Here is a 16,357-nt window from a genome sequence, read left to right on the forward strand (position 1 = left end):
ATCCATATATTTGGAATATTTCTTCAAAGAAAAAGAAAATTTTCTCCACAGTAGTTGTCTCATATTAAGTTAAAATTTTAGTAAGTTTTAAAAGAAGACTGAGATTTATAGCAAGTGACTTTATGATAGCTTCCATTTCCAATTTTCCATTTGTATCACTATTTACCAACCTCCTGAGCCTCATGCTTATAGCATTACACTGTGGGGACATTCATGTTACACGGTATGTCCAAGTCAGAATGCAGAGTCCATTATCTAATGTATTTTGCTCCTAATTTATTAAAATGACATTTTTCACTTGATTCTGGTTTTCAAAACCACATGCTCCAGGGGGAATTCAGTCACAGAAAAGATATGTCTCACATTTTGTCTATGCTAACGTGTATCTTGGTCACTGTCTTCTGGGCACACTCTAATAATTTGATGTCCTTACAGTGCACACGTCCACTGTAGAAAGACATACTTCCTAAGACATGCATTAGAAACACTACTGTTTGTAATTCCTTACAGTGATGTTGAAATCCTATTGATTAACTGAGAGATGAAAATGGTATTAGGCATTAATGACAGCATTTCCCCACTATTCTGCCTGCTGTAAGAAGGATTAAAAAGATATTACAGTTGGGTTATGAGTTACTGTCAGGACTATTGTAAAAATCTATCTGCCTGTGTTAAAAGATGACTCTGACATACCACGGAGTCTTGTGCAAAGACATTTTTACCATCTTTCCTCTTGACTGTTGGAAAGCATGGAAATGCCTATTAGGCTTGTGAAAGCTATTTCTCAGAAGTAATTTTTTGTATCTTTCTTTCCATTTCTCAATTTTTTTTTTTTTGAAAAAAAAAATGTTAATAGACAGCATTTCTGTCATCTATACAAGAAAATATACACAGCATAAAAAGGTTAAGACATTGTGAGCATCAGTAGTGAAATATAGGGTATTTAGATATCTCTTTTAGTAAATAGAGTAAAAAAGTAATACGTTCAGAATCTACTGATTCTACCAGTGCCTACCAAACACAGTAGTTGTAAGTCAGCAAAGACATGAAAAACTTGAAAGGGCTCATTCTTAAAATGTTCCTTCAAGAGAAATTATGAACCAAAACATTTCAGAGTTCAGTATGCATTTAAAAACAAAATGCTACACAATTTTAAGAAGCCAAATATTTCAAGTATTATAAATATTTGGAAAAAAAATAAATGAAATCCTAACGTTCTAAGCACCTCATGCTCAGGCATAAATTATAGTTGCAATTAAATAAAGACTTCTTCCACAACTCACAACCATGCAGTATTTAACCATGAATAAAGAACTGTACCAGCATTACCTACTAATGTGGAAGATACTAAAAATATTTCATTATCATCTCCTTCTCCATTATTGAGCCCCGTATCACTCTGATATTCATTCACTACATAATCGGTTCATGACTTTCACCAAAGAAGTGTGTTATATGATTTCTCAGCTGAATTCCAAGTGAACGGTAGAAATCTAAGCATACGCATCTTCCAAGTGTGAAGAAGGTTACTTTGTTTTATCTCATGAAGCAAAGGTTATCTGTCTCAACAGAAGGCTGGAGTTCTAACAGTAAATCAGAACAAGAAAAAGAGGTTTAAAAAAAAAAGAAGGGTCTGTGTTAAACTATTTGAAATGGAATAAATAACAAGCAGTAAGAACATTCTTTGTGCCTAAAAATCAGTGCTATAATAAAATGGTTGTTTGTTGTGTCTTATGTGGATTATTCCTTCTTTGTTTTAATATTAATAACCCAGTCTTCATACAGTATAAACGTCTGTGTTAATTTGATGTCGCTTGTGGGTTGATATTTCATGTATGAATTGTAAAATGCTCATACTCTGAGGAAGATGAACCTGATGCAAAAAATGATATGAATTTTAAATAACAAAGTTAATAGAAGAAGAGATATTTACATAGGTCAATTCAAAAAAATATCCCCCAAATTAATGTTATGCCTTCTTTTTATCAGAAGCTTCTAATTATAAATATTACTATTAACTTGAGAATCTCAAATGTTAATGTGTATTAATTTTGACAATTATGAGATATATTATCATTATTTTTATTATGATTTATATTTTTACTTTATTTTGCTTAATACTATAAGATTAAATACTAAATATTTTTTAAAGAATCTGCTATGATTTTAAACAATCTGATATAATGATTAGTGGTGTTTTTAAATGATTACTTGTCTCATTCTAGTTATTCTACTGAGGCAGGCACTGTTTAAACATTATGTGAAACACAAATTATTTGATTCAAAGATCTTAAATATATTTTTTAAAAAAGGCTAGGAATGAAGGGTCCTCCACTGTTTGAGAATCTCATAACCTTAAGGGAACTGGAGAGATTACTATCTTTCTGAAAAACAGACTCTTCAAGGTGCCTCAAATTGCATCTTTCAAACTGAAGACATTGAGTTCAGTCATTTTTGAAATTTAAATGACCTATTTCTTTTTGAAAACATAATTATCTGGTGATGGTTATGAACTAACCTTGCAGATATTTATGGATTTTGCTGTAGTTCATTTCTGGGTATTTAAAATTAAAACTCATCTTCATATCAGTTATCCAACTTTAGTATTCCTGCTTCAAGTTTCAGTATTAAATATTCAACATATATCTGCATAGCAAATGCCTACCTTATGCCCTATTCTTTGTCTCTTTGAATGTCTTTATGTAGTTGAAGATATTATGGGAAACAATGGCAGCAAATTCCAACAAAGGATGTCCCTCTACATGGTGGTATTTTGAAACATTCTTACCATGTAGTGAGTTAAACTTTTATTTCTGATTGAGCTGTTCAGAAGAAACAGAGTACACATCAAAACAAAAGTTGTGAATTCCTTTTTTTTTCCTACCCTGTAACATCCAACACATTGCTACCTATAAAGATTTAACAGCTGACTTATTTTTTTTAACAGACGCATTTAACTCTCAGATAAATGTATCAAGTACTAGTTATTAATAAAAAGCAGACAAGCCAAAATGAAATTACCTGCCTCTGGCAAAATGATTGTGACAGACTGAAATATTACCAGCTTACAATATGATGAGAATTATGTTACTACTAAATATAATTTTTTAAACAGTTTCAAAACAAAGTTCTGAAAACTGTGGGTATATAGATTGCTTAACTTGTAGCTGTTCCTCCAGAAACCTGTAAAACATACCTCATTTTTATACACATTCAAGGTTTGAAACATAATTGATATTGTTTTCTTCTAATGTCTGATTCTTGGTTTGTGAACTTATGTAATAACCCAGTTATTATTTTAATTAATTTTTCTGTATCTATAGAAAATAAATGCAGTTTATTGTCTCACAATAAAATGTCTTGAAACACAAAAAATTTGAAAAAATAGTATTAAAAATCAAAAGCATTCCTATTTTTCCCGATATATTTATTAAAAGATTGCTCAGTAGGATGTAGTGAAGTGTATGTTTATAAAAGGCACAGAAAGAGAAATAATGGAAATATATTACATAATACATTTAGTATCTCTTGAAGAAATGCAGTTATCCACAGAGGTTAATATTTTCCACCAGTATGACAAAAAGACTTGCTTGGTAACAAAGTGTGCTTCCCTAAAGTGCATTTGTGAGTTTGGAAAAGCCATAATCAGGAAAAAACTAACAATTTCACCCTCACTAACAATTATGCATGACTATTTGAGATAAAAATACTGCTGAGATGATTTCAGATAGATTCAGACACCAGACTGTTTGCTTGTGACAATCCTTATACGATGAAATGGAGAATTCAAAGTAGAATTAAAAGAATAAAACAATAAAATTTCTAAATTATACTTGCTAAAACAGAACTTCATAATTCTTGTTGAGTTTATTCTGCCTTTTGAGCCTTGTCTTAACCCATAAAATGACCTTAAAACATTTTTCTAGCACTCTTCATTCAATAGTAAAAAATAAAGCAGCATTGTTTAAGCTTGTTCTGTTGATTCATTCATATCAGAGTAAATTGCTCTGACAATGTCCTATGGTTTGGTAGAACATGGAGGAATTGTGATGTGATTATTACATCACTTTTGGCAAGGGATGCATTATATTCTAATTCTCTGTGCCCAAACATAGATACAGAAGAGTCAAAACTGTGTACAAGAGGCTACTTCAACTTTCACACATTTCCTATAATATTTTCAATTACTTCATACCTGACCTTGTTATCAGCAATGATTGCACAAAATGAAGTGGAATGGAAAGCTTCTTACAAGTCCATAAATACACATAACTCACGGAAGTATCAGTCATCAATAGCAGCAAAAATCAGGACTCCTCACCATTGCTGAGGAAAGAGGTAAACAAAGAGCTAAGTACAAGGCAGAATTGGCTGAGAATTTGCAGTACAGAGTTTTACACAATAAATGTCTGTGTTTGTGATTCAACATCTCACAGCAAAGGTAGTTTATTCCGCTTTCTTTAATAGCAGGACTTAACATCAAACTTGCTTTCTTATTGTGGTGCTTGCTCAAAGCAGATTGTCTGAAATGGGGTATATTTGTTCAAAAATGTAAATTCCTGGTTTAAACTTACTGTAGAACGGCAACTTGCAGGGTCTTATGGGAAGATCCCATTTCTAAAGAATGATTCTCATTAGGAGCATTTAAATGTCTCTTTTTATTTATAGCTTGGCAAAGAACGTATGTTCATTTCCCTAATTCCTTCCACCTGAGGATACTAAAGCTCTTTACAGATTTATATACAGCCTTACTGCCCTATGTGAGACAAGTAAATAAAATTACCCTCATTTTGCTTACAGTGAAATTGAGATTTTTGGAAAGACTGACTTAAAGTAAAATAGTGGTAATGAAATTAGAGGCTCTATCACAATTTTCTTCCTTAGTAAAGTTCTATTACTGTTATATCTTCTGAAGAACTCGATCAGAAATAACAGTTTAGCTCAACACATGGTGAGCATGTTTTAAAATACCGCCGTGTAGAGTGATATCCTTTGTTGGAATATGCTACGTTGTTTCCCCGATACCTTAAACTACATACAAACATTAAAAGAGAAAAAGGATAGGGCTTAAGGTGGTTATTTTATGCAGATATAAGGTATATAGATAAAAAAAAAAATCTTTGAAGAATAATTCTCATAGGAAAACAGATTTGGGAATTTCCCAATCAATAAGTGCGACTCAAATTTCAAAAGGGGTGATGTCTCCATCCTTAGCAAACTAGTCTTATGTGTGTAACAATAGCAATAACATTGTAGAAATAACAGTATTTCGCAAGCAGTTTCTAAGAATTAAGAAGATAACGTGACTGAATTTAGGTGTAAATATATGAGTCAATAAATAGGAGTCAATATAGAATCACAAAACCGCTTAGACTGGAAAACACCCTTAAGTTCATTGAGTCCATCTGTGAAACTAACACTATCATACGTAGACCATCACGTTTTCTATCATATTCTGTATATGCTTGAAAGATCAACAATTTTATTACAAATTGTGATTTTAAGTGCATTAATTTCTCTCCAGTTTTCACCTAGCTAATCTTAGCTAATAAATATTTCTTAGCAGGAAGAATCAGGTCAGAGGAGAATTTCCTGATGATTCCATAATAAATGGAAAGTGGTAAATAACAGTAGATCAGCAATTATATAAATAAATACAAATAAATAAATCACAATAAAAACTATTGATTTAAAATTGCTTCATAATACTGTCACATTGACAATGGGAGGAATGATCATTGCTCTTTTCAGTAGCTATTGCCATTAAAAAGCACTCTGAAGATCTGTTAGCCAGTATTCCTTCAACTCAAATTTTATGTCATTAAAAAACAGAAACTGAACTTCATGCACCAAAATGTAGAAAATGATGTCAAGACAAGATACTGGCTTGTGGCCAGGTAGGCACAAAGGAAATACAGAAGATATTCCTTGTGTGGATTTAAAGAGAAGTATTATTGGATATTAACAGAAGGAAAAAGGGGACTGTGTGCTTGAAAAGAAGGATAAGTTAAAATTCTTTTTTCTGTCATGTTAGAAGACAGAAATAAACAGAAAAGAATCCAAGAGTAGCAGAAAATTCTGTTGTGAGGTGGATGATATAGAATAATATACTAGTTGAGGACATAATGAAGCTGAAATAGGTAGAAGAGAAAAGATGGTGAAAGTGAAGTCCATTATGAACTGTTTGTGCTGCAGAGTATGTGCTAGGATTACATCTTCCAATTTTTTTCCCCCTAAGATTCAATTTCTTCAGTTCAAAAATGCCATCTTTATCTCCATTTAACTTTCTTAAAATAAAACTCCACTTGGAGAAATTTACAGAGAAAAGTTGAAAAGTAGGCTTTGAATTGATCTAAAAATTCAAAACCACATGACAAATACAATGAATATTTTTTTAAAAAAATAATTAGATTATTCTTTTTAGAGTAGTTGTTTTCTGAGATCTGATAGAAAGTTTTTGAATAATTGAAGTTGGAAATATATTTATTAAAAAACGAATATCTGGTTATTTGCTTAGCAAAAATAATCAAAATAAGGCCTCATTTCACTGCATCTCAATAAGACCATATGACGATCATCTATGCAAAATGAAGATGAGAAAGGAAGATCTACACAGTAACAGAGAAGTGACAAAACCAATGATGTCAGGAAGAGGGCAGGAAGAAGGCAGGTTTTTCCAGTCTTGTGTGATATTTTTCTTCCCTGTGAGTATATTTCTTATGTTGATTCAGTCCAAATTTTTAAAAAGACGTTACACAATTCCTATACAGTTCAACGGCTCCAATTGCCACATTTCTCTTCTGGAGACTGTAATAAAGCATTTCACTGAAAGATATGTTTACCATTTATCTCCAAAGATACTGTTGGGCTATTTATACAACACATTGATCTTCATGTGCCCTGTGTTGTCAACAAGATAGGTGAACACATTGGCTTAATTGTGGGTAGAATATAGGAAGCAGAGGAAAAGTAGGAAGAGTAGGAATGAAAATGCTAATTAATCAACGGGGGGGGGGGGAATATGAAAATTCTCTTGGATATTTCTGCACAATTTACATCTAGCATTTCTTTGCCTCCATCCCCTAGATTTTATTCTCAAAGCTACCTGAACTTCAGTTTTGATCTCATCTTCCTCTGTGAATGCTTTTGTTTACCATGGAATTTACAACACAGTCTGAAAGAAAGAAAAAATACTTCTGAGAACACGGAAGCCGTCAAAGTAGTTCCACACAGCAGGGTTCTAGAAGTTCTTAATTCAAACTATGAATCATTTTGCCACAGCAGAAGAGACTCCTGAAGTGGGATTCTTTGAGGGTAGTTCTGCCTTTAGTTCTTCACTGTATAATTCAGACATTTGGAACAAGTTAAGCATGTGAATCATTGATGGTGGCAACCGCACCTAAAACATTTGTTAATTATTCTGTCAGACTAAAGGATACTTTTCTGCCTTAAAATCTCCATTTTGGACTTCTCAGCTCAAGAGGGACAGGGAACTTCTAGAGAGAGCCACCAAAGATGACCGTGGGACTGGAGTGTCTTGTGAGGAAGAACTGCAGGAACTGGGGCTGTTCAGTTTGCAAAGGTAAATATAGATTTAGTGCTCTACAAATTGCAAGTGACTTCACAAAGAATAACTTATGATCTTGAACTTCTTTACAGGAGTAACCAATAGGGATCAGTTTAATGAACTGAATCTTAACCTTTTCACACACTTGAGATAAAAAAATGCAAACTGTAGTACCTGAAAATGTCTTATATATGGTTGCTAACTCCACGTGGATGATTTCTAATAATGTGTCAAATAAAGTCAGTGTAGAAGATGATGAGAGCATGACTTCACATAGTGTCATCCTTCAGTAAGAGACTAATGCTTTGCATGGTGCAATGGCAGCAACATTAGTGCTCCCTAAATAAAGGAATTCAAGCTCTCAGGCTACAGGGCAGATACATATCAAGATTCAATCTTAGATCTGTGTCAGACTTAAAGTCTACTTTTCACCTGAATTAGGGTCGCAAAGAGTATGAAGATTTAACATCCAGTGCTGAATGTTTCCAGTCTTCCTTAAATAGTGAAAATAATAATGAAATTAATTTTTAATTTTAGAAAAACCTACCAAAATAGAATAAATTTTCAAATTAATTAATCTGAAGCTATATGTCAATGAGTGCCCATCAAATTTTCCAGACCCTCCTATATCCCTGAAGGTTACAATCTCAATGTTTCTTCTTTCAAGGTTATAGTTGAAAAGCTGGTGGCAAAACAGAAAATTTAGATGTACATTGAGATTCTAAAAGAGAGTGAGATTGGTTTGAAAGCAGTTTGCTCAGTTTAATTATCTTTTCCTATAACTCTGTTAAAATTTTCTCAATATCTTTTTTAATACATATTTCACTATGGGAACTTCTTAATTCCTTCAAAAAAAAAAAAGTAAATGAATATCGGGAAATTAAATTTTTTTAAAAAAAATTGCCTCATCTTGATCCTGAAGAATGTGAATCTAAACACACAAAAACACACACAATCCCCAAACCCTCTAAAACGCCAAACAAAACAACTCAATCAACCCTCCTGGACCTTTTTTCTCTGGGATCATGTCCTTTTGAACTGTATAAGCTGGCCAAAGTCTTATTTCAAAGACTGGGAGTGTTTTCCTAATTTTTACTTTATTTCTCCTTCTCAGGATTCTTAACTCAGGCTCTTGAAGCTCATCTCAAGTCTTAGTGAAGACCAAGCCAATCTCTGTAAAATCTGGCATGAAACACTGCTGATATCCTCCAGTTCCTTTATTTTTTCAATGCAGGTAGTCCCCCAGTATACCCACCTCCTGCAGACAAGAAGTATTCCTCTCTACCTTAGCAAGGGGCCACAGACACTCCTGACAGCTTTAGTGCTGCAGAGCTCTGTCACAGAATCATGGAACGGTACGGGTTGGAAGGAACCTCTAGACATCATCTAGTCCAATTCCCCTGCTAAAAAAGGTTCAATTCAATCAGGTCACACAGGAACATGTCCAGGCAGTTTGGAGACCTCCAGAGAAGGAGACTCCACAGTCTCTCTGGGCAGCCTATTCCAGTGGTCCCTCATCCACCCAGGAAAAAAGCTTTTCATTATGTTCAAGTGGAACTTCCTGTATTCTAACTTGTTTCTGTTACCTCTTGTCCTGTCACTGTCCTCTCAACATCCACTCTTTAGGCATTTATATGTATTGTTAAGGTCCCCTCTCAGTCTTCTCTAGGCTAAACAGACTGCGATTTCTCATCCTTTCATCATAAGAGAGATGTTCCAGTCTCCTGGTCATCTTTGTGGCCCTCTGCTAGACTTTCTCTAGACGATCCCTTGAACTGGGGAGCCCAGAACTGGGCACAGTACTCCAGATATGACTTTACCAGGGGAGTGGGGGAGGATAACTTCCCTTGATCTGCTGGTCTATTGTCCTCCCACAGGAAAGGGATCTGGGTCAAAGCTTCCAGTGTTACAGGGACAGCTACTCCAGTAGCTGTTGCTCAGCACCTCGTCACTGAGTATGCATATACTATCCTCAGCAGAGCTCCTAGCCACTTTCTGCTCAGAAAGCTGCCAGGTCAGCTGCCTCTTGAGCTGTACTCAAGAGCAGCCCTATTATGGTTGTCTCCTTTGCACTTGCTGCAAAGATGCCTGACCATCTCTCAACAAGGGTCAGCTGGGACAAAAACTGATCCCTTTGGTCAAGGACAGCTCATAGAGCTTATTAGAAGCTGGTAGAGTTTGGTTGTCACAGCCTCCCATGACAGTTCTTCCCTGTCAGAGGCACATACCCATCTGGATGAGTTCCTGTGTGACCTCCTCTAGATGGCCTGCTGTGGCAGGGGAGTTAGACTAGATGATCTTTTGAAGTCCCTTCTAATCCTTAAGATTCTGTGATTCTGTGATATTCCCCAGAGATCTCCCACAAATCTTCCAGTCATCTTGAACAAAGTTTGCAACAGAAGATTACGTAGCAGAGACCAGGAACCACTACACAAACTATTGCACCTGATGGCTTAACTACCTTAATTGCCTTAAATTTAGGATGAGGATATGTAATGATCATATATGTAAGATTATGATTTCTGCAATGGGCTGCAGAGAATTGTTATTATTTCTAGGAAATTTGCTGGAAATTTAACTGATTATTTATAAGCCTTGTTAGATACTTTTGACTTTATATCTTGTAGACTGAAACATAATTAGAAAATAATAGATACAGTCATTAATGTTGCTGAAACATGTAAGTGTCTAACAGAAGTTAATATCTGGTGTGAGAAGATGATGATTAGTTTGGGAGATTCTAATGAAATTATTATTAAAATAAAGATCAGATTTCTTACTGGTTTCCTTCTCATAGATAAGCAATGCCAGATTAAACAACTAGTTATATAGTGTACAGCTTAGATCATAATTTCTAAATGGCATTTGGAGCCAACACAATACTGTATAACCTCTAATGACATAACACTTTAAATCTGATAATGCATTGTACAGTTAAGGAAAAAAAAACAACATACAAAAAGTGGTACTGGAAAAAAAAACAGAGGGAAATTGTTCTCAAGAGCTAGTAAGAGACAGATATATCACTTAACACTGCTGTTTAATGAAGAAGAATCAGCCCCAGAGTAACAGGATAAATGTACTTTATTTTAAAAACTGGAGCATTATAAGTGCAAAGGCAGCAATAGAAACTAGTCAGGGTGTAATTACTGGTGGAAAAATAAATACACTAACTGTAAGTCTAACATAAAAGAGATTATATAAATTAGCCAGAAAAAAAAAATCAGAAATTCTTTGTAATGCATTATTTTAGCATGGAAGGAGAGGATATAGACTATATTTAAAATACGATATCTAATAATTGTTGTTAAAATAATCGGAAAACTTTCTTGGAACCACTGCCTAACTCTCCTAACAGAACTTCATTGACTTCTAATGCAGCTAGGCTAGCAGAGAACTTGCTACTTGCTTCTTGCAATTCTTATAATTTAAGATGGTAATTAATTCCTGCAATGATGCTTACCAGACAGATCAATATTCAGCTCATATATTCCTTAAGAAAACATGTCCTGAAAGACCAGAAGACGACTACTAAAGACAGCTACATAAACTTAATATGTAAAAGTGTAATTTTTAATATTTTGATGTAATTCAACTAAAAGTTGAACCACAGTTAGTGGTTTAGTAATACTATATCTGAAAGAGAAATAATTTTATCTCGGTTTAGATCGCTTTTTCCTAGTATTTCTTAATTGATTATATCTAGTAATTTAAATGTCATTTGGCAAGCTTTATTTGGTTTGTTGCTTGCTTTTTTAAATCTGACATGAATCCTCTTTTTTTTTTTTTTTCTTTTCCAGTACAGACACAGAATTTTTATGACAGAACTTCAAACAGTCCTATGGTTTAGCAACTAAAACAACTAAGCCCCCTACAGACTACTTTTCTTAGCATAAACCTACCATCTCAGGAGTAGGAAATTATTCTGTATGAAAGACATTGATGTAAATACTAAATCATAAACCCCTCTGCTACCTAGATCAGGCTTCTGATATGCCTGTATGCTCCCTACCTGCTTCCTGCCAAAGTCTTTCCTGATTCACCCAGGATTCATGCAGGGACATCCAAGACTTTGGGAGTCTTGTCAGACAGCTATTGTTTAAAATCTAAGAAAATTATCAAAATATTGATTTTACTGAGATAGAACCGACACATTTGGCTTAATTCAATTGTTTAAATGTCGTAATGAGGGGCATGTGAGATTCCCTTTGTTGTCCTGTCTTGGGCTCTATCTACAATTCTAAGATGCAGATATCTCAGAGAAATTCTGTGCAGATGAGATGTCTTTGGTGACTACCACATCTCAAATGATGCTCACAGATAGATCACAGATATCTGTTTCTAAACAACTAGATCATGTCAATGATGATATCACAGTTCATGAATATGTAAGCAAATTGTTGACTGTGAACCTTCCTACCTTGGTCCAACAACCATTACTACGCTATCCCCAAAACACATTAGGACACAATGAAGTCTCATAAGTAAGGATGCTCGCCATTTCCTTTTGTGGAATGAAAAAAAGATTAAAGAATATTTCTCTCAGCAGTAATATTTAGCAGTGATATGGAAATTACAAAATTCTGATATCTGAAACTGTTGTAGAACTCAGGTAAATTATTGTTTGATAAAAAAAGTGTTCAAAAGGATCAAGGTGTTATAATATCTCCTTTGTTCCTTTTTTAGGAGCTCAACTCATGAGCCTCTAGTCATACCAGATCCTCCTCTGCCTTCTGCATTTGTTATCCACAGAATTTTTATTACAGTGTTTCCCCCAGAATGCAGAGACTAAACAATGTAATTTTCAGGAAAGGAGATGTCTCCAGAGTGTTATGTGTCAACTCTTGTAGTAACTGCTTCTACCATATAGGCTTTTCTATCACCTTCAGAAATATTTAACACTCTCTATCAACTATAAAAGTGTGGTGGGTTGATTCTATCTGGATGCTATGTGCCCACTAAAGTCTCTCTAGCACTCAAGACAGAGGCAGAAAAAACTTGAAAGGCTCATGAGTCAAGGTAATGACAGGAAGAGACCACTCACCAGTTACCATCTTTGGCAAAACAGATTCAGCTTAGGGAAATTATTTTACTTTATTACCAATTAAATCAGAGGTAATGACAAATAAAAATAAACCTTAAAACACCTTCCCCTCACCACTTCTCTGTTTCTGGGCTCAACTTAGCTCTTGATTTCTCTTCATCCTTTTACCAAGCAACACAGGGGAATAGGGAATAGAAATTCATCACACATTGTTGCTGCTGCTCCTTCCTCCTCACAAGCTTCCCTGGCCCCAGTCAAGCTCGTCCACAAGGTCACCGGTCCTGCCATCAAATCTGATCCAATATGAGCTCCTCTCTTTCCATAGATTCACAGATCCTGAGAGGAGCTGCTTGAGTGTGGGCTTCCCACAGGGTCACAGCCTCCTTCAGTCATCCACTGGCTCTGGCTTGGGGTACTCTCCAGGCTGCAGGTGGATCTCTGCATCCCTGTGGCCTCCATGGCTGCAGGGTAGGCAATCTGAGCTGCAGGGGAAATCTCTGCTCCAATATCTGCACACATTCTCCTTTCCTTCACTGGCCTAGGTGTCTGCAGAGCTGTTGCTCTCAGATATACTCTGGCTGCATTGCCACCACCAGTGATGGAGTCAGTCTTGCCCAGTGGTGAGTCTGTCTTGGAGCTGTCTGGCGTTGGCTTTACTGGACAAAGGAAATTTCTAGCAGCTTCTCGGAGAAGCCATCAATGTAGCACCCCCACTACAAAAACTTTGTAATGCAAATGCAATAAAAAGAGAATTCTGTTTTTACCTAGGGCTCTAACTTTGGACCCCACATTAGAAAATGTAGCTCTTGCTGTTAAAAAGTTCCTGAGGAAATATATGGGGAAGGTACCCATCTGAGTCCAGCATCTGTGAAATAATGTAACAACTGAAAGATGTGCAAAGTTTTTGTAACATTAACAGTAAAAATAGCAGTAATAGTACTAATAGTAGTGACAGAAGTAGTAATAGCAACAGCAGTAGCAGTAATAGTAAGAGTAATAAAAAGCTGGAACCCTGAAATTAACTGCTCACAGCAGAATTCAGCTGCCTAGTAAACATTTAAGAATGTAACAGTAAGTGTTTTACTCCAGGGAGGTTTCCATCTTTCCTTAATATCTATGAAATCCTAGTTTTTTTGGTACTTTATCAAGGATCTATATTTATATAATATTATGATACCAGCAAATAGTTTTGATTGGGAAAAATCTGAATATGCAGCTACTTTCAAACTTCCTTGAAGCTCTAGACATGATATAGCCCCAATGTATTCTTCTTCTTTCTTTTTCCTTATGAAACTGAAAACTACATGAGAAAGCTAGAGTAGATAATTTGCTGCTTACAGAAAGTACAGTGCTAAAACTGAGGAATTATTTAAAATTATATGTGAAACATCTTATAAAAGGAATACCTGATTTATACACATTATTTATAACTTCCTAGTTAAAGTCCAGTGCTTTAGGATATAGTTAAATAAATCTTCAGCCAAATTGTCTTTGTTGGTGGATGAGTGATCAATGCCAAGTCTCTTAATTAAATTCACATAAATATTTTGTTGGTTTTGCTAGATGTGTCCCTTGTTTCCTCCTTTCTCCAATTTATTTTTTTTTCTGCCAGTTACGTTAAGAGAAACACAGGGATTTATGACCATTGAATATTCCATGGTTGAAGGGAAATAATCACAGCCCTGAGGTTTATAGTAGCATAGTGCACTGAATTACTGTTCATTCTCATTTTTAGTTCATTTTACTACCATGAAATCGTTTAATATTTACATTACTTAAGGTGTTAAATGCCATTTTGTTATATTAACAATATAAAAATTCAGATTCCTGATATGTGTGTGTTGAATTTACATGGTTCTTCTTTTTACTCTACTTAATTGTTTTGTGTTTTTTTCACTTATCTAATAATTTAACCACCCCAAACAATAAAAAACCCAAAATTCCCAAACAAAATCCCTACTATTTTGCAAGTGAAAGTCTAAGTTAGAGGAAAAAACCCCAATACTTTTATCCCTGCCACACTTTTATTACCCAGCCTTGTAATCGTATGCAGTCTGTTTCCATAACCACAAATTCACCATTATAATCTATTAGTAAAGCTTGTGAAGAAAATCTGAGTTACTTTTGTAATAAGTAGTCTAAAGAATTGGTCATGTCAACACTAATTAAACATTTTAATAGGTACAAGAAGATACAGATTGCTGCCAGGTGTGGACATAGGAAAGATTTCTCTATATATATTTCTATACCAATTTGAAATTATTCCTGATTAGTTACTATTAGTTAGGATATCTTGTTTTTTAATACACAATCTAGCAATATTAAACTATGAATTAGAGGAAGAAAATATAATTTATTCCTTCTGATGTGTTTCTAACCTAAATAAAGGTCTCTGCAACTCTCTCCCAGTGAATCAATGAGATGATACTCAAACATAAGCAGATGATAGATAAATAGAAAGATATTTCAGACACCTGTACCCTTAACCAGAAAAATTCTTATTTGGAAAATATATTCATAATTACACTGTTGTTTCTTGGCAGAAGCTACAAGCTGAAAATTGTGTAACTAATCTTAAATAAAGACACATCAGGGGCTACATGGAAAAAATATTGGTATTTGTAATTCAATTTCCTATGGAGTTGAGACAGCCAAGTCCAAAAATTCTGAATTAAAATTATTCACTCATTCAGTCTCTGCTCTTGAAAGCAGATCTTTCCTGAGATCAGTTATCTGACAGAATTGATGACAGAAGCACTTAGAGATCATATACAACACTCAAGAGAATCTTGCCCCTTGTCATGGATGAATGATTTACAATTTGGATCACTTAAACATCATCTAAGGTAGTAGCAAAAGTGATTTTAATATGAATTTGTAAAAGTATGCTATAACAGAATTCAGTGGTAAGGTTCACTACTAGCTATACAGCGAAGAAGCCTGCAAATGGAAATTGAGTTTGGATTAATTTGGAAATGTTTGTACAGAGATCAGAGACAGAAAGGGTAAGGAAGACCTTCCCATTGAATCACAGTGTTCAGAAAGGACACTCTTGCTTTCTCCACTGCTTCTAAGAAAGGAGTCTAGCTGCAGATGGATCCAGTTTTAGTCTCAGATTTGATCAATGGCTTATGTCTAATGGAATTAATACAAAGGGTAAAAAAAAAAAATCTTTTATCCAATCTTACAGAATTTTTTACTAGTACCAATTTAACAGTCATTATTAGGGATAGAATCAATCATAAGATTAGGACTTACGATTGTCCTAAAATCTACTTTTCTTCAGAGCTTGCTAATTTCATGTTTTCCTGCAGGAGGTTTCTACAGACTAATGAATAAGGAGATGTTAAAAATCCTAAAGGAAAGGCAAATGATAATACATAATTTGCAATGTTCATGTGTTCAACAGTGTTCTGCTACTAGATGGCACGGGCACCAAGTCAAAAGCAAACAGGCTGATTTTTACCTATGTTAAAAGCACTAAGATTATAAACAAAATAATGCAGCAAATTTAGCAAACCAGTACTTTAGTAAGGCAATGCACTTAATAATTACTGCATAGTTAGTGATAACAATTAAGAAGAATATATCACCAATACCCTTAATTATCATCATCTAGATTTACAGTCACTGGAGAGCCCCTGTTGCAGTGAGGATTTGGAAAAACTGTCCCAGCAAATGAGAATTCCTACACAGTACATCCACTCATAAATGAGATCTCCCAAAGTCACTGCAAGAGGGTCCAG

The sequence above is a fragment of the Colius striatus genome, chromosome 1 (genome assembly GCF_028858725.1).
Source record: "Colius striatus isolate bColStr4 chromosome 1, bColStr4.1.hap1, whole genome shotgun sequence".
In the NCBI taxonomy this organism is placed as follows: Eukaryota; Metazoa; Chordata; class Aves; order Coliiformes; family Coliidae; genus Colius; species Colius striatus.